The following is an 8624-nucleotide window of genomic DNA, read 5'->3' on the forward strand; positions in this document are numbered from 1 at the left end:
GCCAGCCAATCGGAGGGCGGGGGCCGGCCGGGAGGGCGGGGCGGTGACGTCACCGGCAGCCAATGGGGAGGGCGCGGCGCCGACCCGCGCCCCGGGGCAGCCGCTGCTCCCCGCGGACGGGCGGGGGCGGCCCGCGCGCGGCCCCGCGGCAGCGCCCCCCTCAGGGCGGGGAGCGTCCCCCGGGAGCGACCCTCTCAGGACGGGGAGCGTCCCCCGGGAGCCACCCCCTCAGGACGGGGAGCGTCCCTAGGGAGCGACCCCCTCAGGACGGGGAGCGTCCCTAGGGAGCGACACCCTCAGGGCGGGGAGCGTCCCCCCGGAACGACCCCCTCAGGACGGGGAGCGTCCCTAGGGAGCGACACCCTCAGGGCGGGGAGCGTCCCCCGGGAACGACACCCTCAGGACGGGGAGAGCCCGGGAGCGTTCCCCGGGAGCGACCCCCTCAGGGCGGGGAGTGATCCCCGGGAGCGACCCCCTCAGGACGGGGAGCGTCCCTCGGGAGCGACCCCTGGGAGCGACCCCCTCAGGACGGGGAGCGTCCCTCGGGAGCGACCCCTGGGAGCGACCCCCTCAGGACGGGGAGCGTCCCTAGGGAGCGACCCCCTCAGGACGGGGAGAGCCCGGGAGCGTTCCCCGGGAACGACCCCCTCAGGACGGGGAGTGATCCCCGGGAGCGACCCCCTCAGGACCGGGAGCGTCCCTCAGGAGCGAACCCCTCAGGACGGGGAGCGTCCCTCAGGAGCGATTCCCTCAGGACAGGGACCGTCCCTCGGGAGCGCCCCGCGTCCGGCCGTGTCCGCGGCCCGCGGGAACCGGGCAGCGGCACCGGCTGCGGGGGCAGGAGCGCATCAGCCCCGCTCCGGGCAGCGGGCGGTGCTGCCCGTCCGCCCCAGCCCCAGCGAGCGAGCGGCGCCGAGCCGAGAGGATGCTGCTGAGGTGCTTTTCCAAGCGGTCCTTCCCTGTCACAAACGAGCCCGCACGAGGTGCTTGGGAGGAGGAAAGCCCTCATGTCTCCTCATGGGTCAGTCCATCACTCACCAAGCCAGCGGGACAGAGACAGGGAAAGTGGCATCTCCGGAATGGTGCATCCTACCTGCCCATGGAGAGTTTCACCTACAGCCCGGCATGCACACCAGCCTTTGAGCTACAGGAGGAAGGGTGAAGTTGGAGCAGGTAAGGACAAGCAGAACGAGCCCACACTAAATACCTGGGAGTAAAAGAGCAGTGATTTCCCCACACAAAAGCAGTAAATCACAGGCAGGGCAGGAGATGTGCCCCACACTGCCCAGAGACAGACAGGCCTGACCCCCAGATTAAAGATGGATCTGGCTGCTCCATGTTATGGAAACTCAGATAGAACCCAGCTTTGGCACATTGTCCAGTAAAGATCCTGGATGTCCAGATTAGACTAGCCTCTCCCAGTGTGAAAAGGAAAGCAGCATGGGCTGGAGGACAAGATTTTAAGGGCCTATTACAAGGATAAGCATGAATCACTTTCATCCATTCTGTCAGAGGCTGACATGGGCAAAATAATGATCTTTCACCCTTGCTACGTGAGCACTACAAGGTGAGAATTGATTTTCAAGTCACAAGGATCAGCTCATCACACACACTAGCAGGGTACCTGGCAGCAGCATGGGATTTCTGCACCCCTTCCTTCCTCACTGTGCAATCTATTTACACATCTCCTGGTTCAGCAGCCATGTCTCATCATGTACCAGTCCATCACATATCAGTTCACTAAGTCAGAGACAGGGAAAGTGGCATCTCCAGAGCAATGCATCCTCCCATGTCCTTCCTAACCATGGCAGTGACAAAGCCTTTCACCTACAACCAGGAATACCAACCCCTGGAGCTACAGGAGAAAAGATGAACTTAGAGCTGGTAAGAAGTTGTCAGCAAGAAAACATTGAATCTAAATTATCGCCCAAAGATTTTGGTTCAGGGATGTATGCGGATAATTAATTTTTCAACTGGGATTTTCAAGCTGTAACTCCCAATCCAACTGGGTCTATTGCACAAAAAAAAAAAAAAAAAAAAAAAAAAAAAAAAAAAGAGAGAAAATTATAAAATGCAATAATAGCATAATGCAGCAACTCAGATTAAAAAAAAAAAAAAAAAGCAAGATTTTAGAAGCACTGAATACTTGATCTTTTAAAATTAATAGTTCTAAGGTAAACAGCAAGTCAGATCCTTTTCCTCATAGCCATTCTTTAAACAACTAGTTGCTTCTCCTAAATGTTCCTTGCAGGACAGCAACTCATCCAGCACGAACTCAGGGTTTTGGTTTCCAGTGTTGTAATACCACAGCAGGGCAGCAGTTCCCCTGCACGCTGGGAAGGAAGGGGAAGTGGGGGAAGGCTTTCACGTGTAACAGCTTCACCTCCAGCAATCTGCTCCCACTGACAGCAAATGTAGGGAAAGACTTCAAGCAATTAAGTCACAGAGTGACTTCACCCAGCATAGACCACAGTCTGGAGGAATTACCTTCTGAAGGTTTAAAAGCCCCCATGCATAAATGCAAACCAGGCTTGAAGAGCTGTGCAATTGCTGCATGAGCAGCTGCCCTCCCCAGCGAGGAGGCAAACAGCTCCATGGAGAAGTGCACTGCTCCCAGACTCCACAAACACTGGTCAGTTCCCCAGAGATGCCACTGTGAGACACCACTAGAGCATTGCCAGGCTCTCTATTCCTCTTTGTCCATGGCTTGCTGAGGTTGGCACTGTGCTGACAGCAGAGGAGGGGTAGCTCGTGCTTCCCTCAAAACCTCCCTTTCAGGCCATGCTTGGGCTTGGGGAAGGAGCTTCCCATGGGCTTGTGTTCAATTCACCACCTGAAATGGACCCTCCAACCAGGGCAGCTGGAAACTGTGTTCCTCTCTGTGCATCTCTCAAAGCTAGACATCTCCTAAGGCAAATATTTACTAGAAAACACTTGGAGTCATTGATTTAGCAGCCTTTTACTTTCTGACCAGACTTCTCAGTACAGTACTAACAATGTGCACCAAAAAATGTTTTGTGGTTTGCCTATGGAGGAGTTCTCCTCACAGGACAGCTGTGCAGAGGTTACTCACAGCAAGCAATGATCCATTCTGAAGGATACTCAGCCTTTGCCAAGTTTTCTTACAATACAAAGAGAGGCCAAATGTTATTTTGTCTCATATTTTACTTAACTTTTTATTTTTCTAAGAATGTCAACTGTAAGTTGCTATTCCACCCCAGTTTCAGAGGATTTCCTACACAACTTTTCTGACTTCATGCTTAATACATTTTATTAGCCTATGACATAAGATTGGCCTTTTTCCTGCTCTCAGAAACCACAGTCCACTGTGACTTTTTTCTGAGCATATTCAGTGAACAGCTTTCTAAATGCTTTTGCTCTCTGTAATTCAACACCCAAAACAGACAAGACTTATCTATTCCCTAAAACTAAACTTCTATTTTCTGAAAAGCACACAAGAATTCTTGCTATGAAAGCTGGCAGATCTTAGTTAAATTCCCACTTCCAGCGGTAGCAGCACATGGGATTTTGACATTTGTTTTTCTCAAATGCTTTTGCCACCATGGTGCACTTGCTCAGACATTTGAAGAAAACCACAAGCAGACAAAGTGAAATCATCTCAGAATTGAAGCAAATCCTCACAAACTCTCACAGTAAACTAACTGCATAAAATCCAATCAAACCCGTTCATCCTCACAAAAAGGGTAAAGATTGCTAAAAGAACATTCTGAATATTTAACAGATGTGAAAAAGAAGCCATCAAAATTCTCGCCAACAACACAGACACCCTTTAAGTGCTCTCAAACTAAACAGTTCCTGCTTATTGAAAGATTTCTTCCACATTAACCATTCTTCCACTCTACAATCAGGGACCTTTTGTCTTGTTAGGGATTAGAAAAAGACCCCAAACAAAATTGCCTTCATCAACACAGCCATGTACAGCACCTGCCCTGCACCTAAGCAGAGAAGAAGGTGTGCTGTCCTGTCCCCTGAACATTCATATCTGGAGTCATGCATGAAGAAAGCATTTCACCTGTTGAACACTGCAGAATGTGGCACTCCAATATTGGCTGCTCTCTGGGGTAGCATTATTCAGGTTTTAGGGGCACAGTAACAACCAAAGCTGGGATTTCACAGTAACAGGCTGTGTGTAAAGACAACAAAGGACTGACAACAAAGCCTGTCGCTCCTGAGACTGTCATTTGAACAGAGCAACTCAAGTTCCCAATTTTACCAGCAGAAATGGGAAGCAAGAGGCTGAGTGACTTCTCTAAAGTCACCAACAGCTTACACAGTGGAGCAGAAAATTGGGAAACTTGGTAAATCAGGTGCTAACCAGCACAGTATTTCAGCTGCAAACCTGTAGCTCACACTTCATCAGGTATCACATGAACTGGCTAAAATAAAATGTCCTTGGGGCCTAAACTGAATTTCTATGTGTTCACTACTTAAGTTTGGCCATTTGGTTTTTTTTAACACTCTTTGATTCTTGTTAGGTTTTAATAGATTGCATGACACCTTTGTTTGTCCTTGTTAGATATGTCAGTTCACTACGCAGGCAAAGCTGAGAAACCACTGTTAGCCATTCTGTTAGCCTTTTGCAAGAAAAGGATTTTTTCCTTTCTTGTGGAAGCTTGTTTTAAAGGCACCTTAGTAAAATACACGCTTCCCTCTTAAGGGTTAGTCTGGTACGAGAGGAAGCAACCTGTTTTAGAGAAACAGTTCATCTTCTAAGCAAGGGGGTGGGATTGAAACTGTGCACAAAATGAATTTATAAGGAAAATGAGAGCCAGTAGTAAACATAAAGATGCATCCTGGTGCTCCTGCTTGCTTTTTATGGCTTATCTCCTGTGGGGAAGCTGCTATAAAATGACTTAAGTGAGAAACTGAAATGCAACAGCTCTGGCACCGTAACTCCACGTGGATGCTTTTGCTGCACAGTTACCAGCCTGTGTGTGTTTGGCAAGGAAAAGGTGATGCCAGGTGTCCCTTCCCTGGGGCACACCACAGGACAGTTAGGGCAAGGAGGTCAGGGTGGTGAGCAGCATCCTCTAAACAAAGCAGCAACACAGGCAGTCAGACAGGTGAAGTCAGCCCACATCTCCTGCTCCAGCTCAGCTCTGGGTCACTGCCGTGAGACTGTGGGCAGATACCCACCCCACAGCCCTTCCTCATGCTTGGTAGCAGATAACAGCTCTAGACCACCCTGCAAACACCTGGAGCTGCTGCAGCTGGATGAGTTAGTTTGATTAATTAGGGGACAAGCCAACCTGGGGGAGTCTGCCTCCAGCACCCCCACCAGCATCCCCCCGACCCTTCTGCCAGCAGAACATGGGCATGGCTGCACATTGGGAGGAGTGGGAAGGGTTCAACACCTTTAAGAAGCTGGAGTGAGATGATATGTGCTCACAGCCTTGTTTATACACTTTCATTAAACAAATGCAGCTACAGATTGACATTTTAATTTCTCTATATGACATTTACCCAGGGCTTCAAAACAAACATATTTCCACTTACCTGCCTGCATATGCCACCTTTAAAGCAACAGAGGAATGATTAAATTGGAGTTTGCTTCAGTAAAGTCAACTAGTTTTTCAAATCTGCCTGGGTCCAACCTGCTCATTTTTATTTAAGGTTCTTTAATCATCTCTGGCTGCAGCCTGGCCAGGAATCTCAGCAGGACAGACAGAGATTATTATTTTCATAGCAGCCCTTTTATCAGTATGATTTTCCCATTTAAACTGTGGCTGTTTGAGTGAACAGGCACTTACTGGTCTCCCCAGGATACTTGTACCTGAGAGAGCAGAGGAGACTCTGGTTACAAGAAGTGTTCAGGTGTGTCCTGCATGAAGCAACATATCAGGAGCACAACAGGAACACATCAGTAGGACAGGACAGGCACATCTGTGCTGCCCAGGAGGGGACAAGGGCTTGGGAGGAAAGGAGTAAAAAGGTATGAAAAGAAAAAAAAGTAACTGCTTTCTGAAGGTCTTTATTTATATATTGTCCCTGGGCCAGACACAGTCTTTCTTTTCTTAGAGCCCGGGTGAGATCCCTCACTGTCTCTCCCTAGGAGAGCCAAAGGGGAAGATGCTGGTGATGAGGAGCAGAGCAAGAGGGCTGGAAAAAGTCCAGTTGGAGTCACTCCCACAACTCTGTTCAGCAGTTTGGGGTCATAAAGGCTGGTCCCTCCTGGCTTCAAAAAGAGATCAGGGAAGGTGAATTATTCAGACGGGCTCTGTTGGAAAATGAGTGCACAGACAGTCGCCCCCGTGACACTTGCTGTGAGCCGAGAGTGCTGCAGAGCTATTGACGGCCAGCTGGGCCAAATTCCGCTCCCTGTCACACCCAGCCCGCCCGATCGATGCCTGAGAGCAAACAGTGCCTGCCGTGCACAAGGTCTCCTTCCCAGAGGCAAATGTCCGATTGTCCTGGCCTGGCAGCCTGCCAGGGGCAGAGGAGGCCGTGCTGCGGCTGTCACGGTGGCACAGGGCACTTCTGGGGCTCCTCTCAGGCCCCAGCTGGGAGATGCTGTAGGTGTCCTGGGCAGACCTAAGCCTTGCTACACCCCTGCAAAGCCAGGGGCAAAGCCTTTGCTTCTCACCCAGGGAGGATGGCTCCCTGCCTGCTAAAAAGGGACATCTCTTACCTTTGGTGTGTTCTCCCTCCTATTTTTTTCTTTCATGGACCAATGTGGCTCTTCTCTCCTGAGCCACAACAGTGAGAATACTCTGTCTTGCATATTTCTCTCTCCATCCCCAGAAACAAAAGGGGAAGCAGGACAGGAATATGACTTTTATGACTTATCTGCACTTGGAAGCATACCAGAACAGATCATCAGAGATGCTGGTTTCAGGTGCTGCTGTAGCTGCTTGAGCAGCAGCCCTGTATAGCCCTAACTTGGGAAGGGCAGCCCCTGGTTCCCATCCTTTAGAGCAAGCTTTCACATCAGGCCTTCCACCTGGACCACAGTTTTGATCCTGCTTGCCTGCAAACACTAGCCATGCTCTGAAGGTCAGGGGTGTGAGAAAGTGCAGTGCAAATGAAGTCCTTCCAGACAGCAAATTTGTGTCAATAATGGAGCTGAGCTCTCACTAGCCTTACCCACTGACATAAGTGACCTGACTTTGGGGGGTCAAATAGCAGCCCAGATAACTGGCATGAGCTGCCCTGATTTACAGGTGTTTAACCCAGCGTTTTCTGCCTGTGTCACCTCCAGCTGCTGCCTCACTGCCTGCCCTCCGCTGGCCCACTGAGACAGGAACCAGCACAAGAGGCACAGACCCCCCTTCCTCCACCTTGCTCCAGCTCTGTGCCAAACAGCAAAGGGACACAGAGCAGAAGAAACCCGTGGGCACACACCACCCATGCAGGGAAATCATCAGCTCAGCTCCTTTGCTCAAAGGCCACCTGAGCCTGCACAGCCTCTCTGGGGGCATGGATGGCACAGCTCACTCACCTGATTAGCCAGGTGGAAGGACACCAGGCTCCCAGCCCTCCCACAGAGGTGAGGGGGTGCAGGACCACACAAGCAGGCTTCAAGGAAAAGAACTTCAGCCAGCCATGAGCAGCCCTGCACTTTGGCATGTGCAGGTGTTTCAGAGGAAACTAATGGAACTCTCACGAAACCACTTCAAATGTTTGTCCTAAGAGAACATCCTCACTCATTTGTTTATGGCCCATGCTTTGTACTGTGAGTTGCTGCATTCAGATTAGCATTCAGTGCCACTTTCCACCCCACCCCGTTTCTGTCTGTATTAGACAGAGCTGTCAGCATCTCACCTTCAGTGAAAAGAACATCAATATTCCCTGGCAGCAGGCAGGGGAGGCTCTATGCAAAGCCAGAATTTTAACAGTTTAACAGTGCAGACTTGCAGACCTGGAAACTTGTTCTTGGCCAGCTAGGTGGCTTAGCCCAACTACCTCCCTCCTTCAGTGCAGCTCCTGCCAGAAGGGAAGAACAGGTGCTCTTCTGGCCAGCAAACCTTCCACATGGCTACACTGATGTGAACAACTCCTGAACCACACAGACCCTTCCCATGGGCTAGCAAAACCTTTCTTAAAGTATATTTTCAAGCAACTCTTCTTCTCCAGCCTGCACCTCAAGCAACTTCCCCTCCATGGGATAAACAGCTTCTTCCTCAGCTTGATTACAGCAATCCTAAAATTGGAACTGAGGAGCTAACAGGAAGAAAGAGCTGGGATCTTATTGAGATCAACTCTATTTCTGTCATGTTGACTGAAATAGGCAGTTGACCTTGTTCTACTTATGACTACCTCAGTGCAAGCCACAGCTTGCTTTGTCACCAGCATGGGACAAGCAGGTACAGCAGAGAGTTCTCAGCACCCTCTGCCTGTCTCACAAATTCCATTCCTCCCACTACAGGCGAGCGACCAGCAGTCACCCCCATGCAGCCAAAGCCAGGCAGCAGGGAAAGTGGACTTCATGGTAATGGGCTCCAGAATTTCAACTCATTAGTGAATGAGCAAAGTGCTCTGGGTCACAGGACAAGGTTTTCTCCCTCCTCCTCCACTTCCCTGAGGCAGTGAGTGGTAATTACCTTCACCATTTTCCTCATGCTGATACGACAAACCAGTCTAACTGCAGAGGGTGCTTCCCTTGC

The sequence above is a fragment of the Oenanthe melanoleuca genome, chromosome 3 (assembly GCF_029582105.1).
Source record: "Oenanthe melanoleuca isolate GR-GAL-2019-014 chromosome 3, OMel1.0, whole genome shotgun sequence".
Classification (NCBI taxonomy): Eukaryota; Metazoa; Chordata; class Aves; order Passeriformes; family Muscicapidae; genus Oenanthe; species Oenanthe melanoleuca.